Below are 2824 nucleotides of genomic sequence, written 5' to 3' on the forward strand. Positions count from 1 at the left end.
GAGACTGCGGGACAGCAGCCCCCTGAAAGAATTACAGCTCATTCTACTAGAGCTGTGGCTTCCACCTGGGCCTTTAAAAATGAGGCTTCTGTTGAAAAGATTTGCAAAGCGGCGACTTGGTCTTTGCTTCATACCTTTTCAAAATTTTACAAATTTGATACTTTTTATTCTTCGGAGGCTATTTTTTGGAGAAAGGTTCTATAGGCAGTGGTCCCTTCCGTTTAAGTACCTGCCTTGTCCCTCCCATCATCCGTGTACTTTAGCTTTGGTATTGGTATCCCACAAGTAATGGATGATCCGTGGACTGGATACACTTAACAAGAGAAAACATAATTTATGCTTACCTGATAAATTTATTTCTCTTGTAGTGTATCCAGTCCACGGCCCGCCCTGTCCTTTTAAGGCAGGTCTAAATTTTAATTAAACTACAGTCACCACTGCACCCCATGGTTTCTCCTTTCTCGGCTAGTTTCGGTCGAATGACTGGATATGGCAGTTAGGGGAGGAGCTATATAACAGCTCTGCTGTGGGTGATCCTCTTGCAACTTCCTGTTGGGAAGGAGATTATCCCACAAGTAATGGATGATCCGTGGACTGGATACACTACAAGAGAAATAAATTTATCAGGTAAGCATAAATTATGTTATTACCCATTCCCCAGTTTTGCATAACCAACACAGTTATATTAATATACTTTTTACCTCTGTGATTACCTTGTATCTAGGAACCTTCTTCCAGCCCCCTGATCACATGACTGTGACTATTTATTATCTATTGACTTGCATTTAGTATTGTCTTGTGCTAACTCTTAAATAACTCCCTGTGCATTAACACAGTGTTATCTATATGACCCACATGAACTTATCAGTCTCTTGTTGTGAAGAGGAATTTAAAAAACATTTGATAAGAGGCAGCTTTCAAGGGCTTAGAAATTAGCATATGAGCCTATGACCGATGCTGCTTAACTAGCCTTTTAGGCGCGCCTGAAACTCTGGGGCCCAAAGCTGCATTTACAGCTTGATAAATGGGACCCTATGTGTTTAAAGGGACAGTCTAGTTAAAATTAAACTTTCATTATTCTGATAGGACTTGTATTTGTTTCAAATAAGAATACCAAGAGAACAAAGCAAATGTGATGATAAAAGTACATTGGAAAGTTGATTAAAATTACAAGTCCTATCTGAATAATGAAAGTTTAATTTTGAGTAGACTGTCCCTTTAAACACATAGGGCCCCATTTATCAAGCTGTAAATGCAGCTTTGGGCCCTAGAGCTTCAGGCCAGCCTGAAAGATGTTTGGCTAGTTAAGTAGCATCGGTCTTAAAGGGACAGTCTAGGCCAAAATAAACATTCATGATTCAGATAGAGCATGTAATTTTAAACAATTTTCCATTTTACTTTTATCACCAATTTTGCTTTGTTCTCTTGGTATTCTTAGTTGAAAGCTAAACCTAGGAGGTTCATATGCTAATTTTTTAGACCTTGAAGCCCACCTCTTTTAGATTGCATTTTAACAGTTTTTCACCACTGGAGGGTGTTAGTTCACATATTTCATATAGATAACACTGTGCTCGTGCACGTGAAGTAATCTGGGAGCAGGCACTGATTGGCTAGACTGCAAGGCTGTCAAAAGAACTGAAAAAAGGGGCAGTTTGCAGAGGCTTAGATACAAGATAATCACAGAGGTTAAAAGTATATTATTATAACTGTGTTGGTTATGCAAAACTGGGAAATGGGTAATAAAGGGATTATCTATCTTTTAAAACAATAACAATTCTGGTGTAGACTGTGCCTTTAACCTCTCTGCTACTGAAAAAATGTCATGATTGACAGACCCTGCTCACAGCTGATCGTCCACCAGCAAGCAGGGGGCAGCATTGCTAAATGCAGACAGCATATGCTTCCTGCTTGCAGTGATGTCCGGTGGACATGTTCGCGGAAGCGAATCATATCCTCCAGACCTCTGGTAAATGGAGCCCATAGTCTTCCAGGGCTAGTATTGATAAAATGATGTACACAATTGAATAAGAGCATGTCATTTCCCACTACTCTGCCCACTCAAGTAAGTATTGAACTTTCATTTTAATATCTCTTTAAAGAAAGGTTACACACATTCACTAGTTTATTTGAATATTTTCTAAATGTTATTGCATTTTTGTATTGAAACTTATGGTATCTTTTATAGTACATCGCTCCTGATGCTGGATATAGCATTACATTGATATCCTGCTTACGACTTTGCACTTGATACAAGTTTGTTTCTATTGTACCGTTCTCCCTGGTACCATGACAGACTGTGGGTGTAAAGCCGTTGGTCCATTGCTGTCTATAGCGGTGAAGTCATGACTCGCCCCTTCTTCTTCTCCCTGATGATCCGATTACAGCGTGGGACAGATCGCTTTGGATAGTTGGTGATCATTTCCAGGGCTGGCTAGCTGGGGGAACCAGTGTTCTACAGTTCACCCACAAGCACTACCTGTAGTGACTCCAAATTTGTGAGTTGCCCCTTGTCTTCGATTTGCTAATACGTGGTTCATTTAAACTTTTTTACCCTATGAAGCTCCTCCTTTTCTGTTTATGTATTTTAGCTGCCGGTGTTTCCAGGACCTGATCATGAGAGCTGCTGAATATATAGGAAGATTTCCTTTGTGAACTTTGGACTATATATTGACATTTTGTGCACATTGTATCTATTGGGTATATTATACAGCAGATTGAGCGCCCCCTATTGATATATATAGTATTAATTTAAATTTTGCTATTTATAATAAAGGGACATAAAGCCCAAAAAAATGATTTTGTGATTCAGACAGAGCATTCAATT

The sequence above is a fragment of the Bombina bombina genome, chromosome 5 (assembly GCF_027579735.1).
Source record: "Bombina bombina isolate aBomBom1 chromosome 5, aBomBom1.pri, whole genome shotgun sequence".
NCBI classification, from domain to species: Eukaryota; Metazoa; Chordata; class Amphibia; order Anura; family Bombinatoridae; genus Bombina; species Bombina bombina.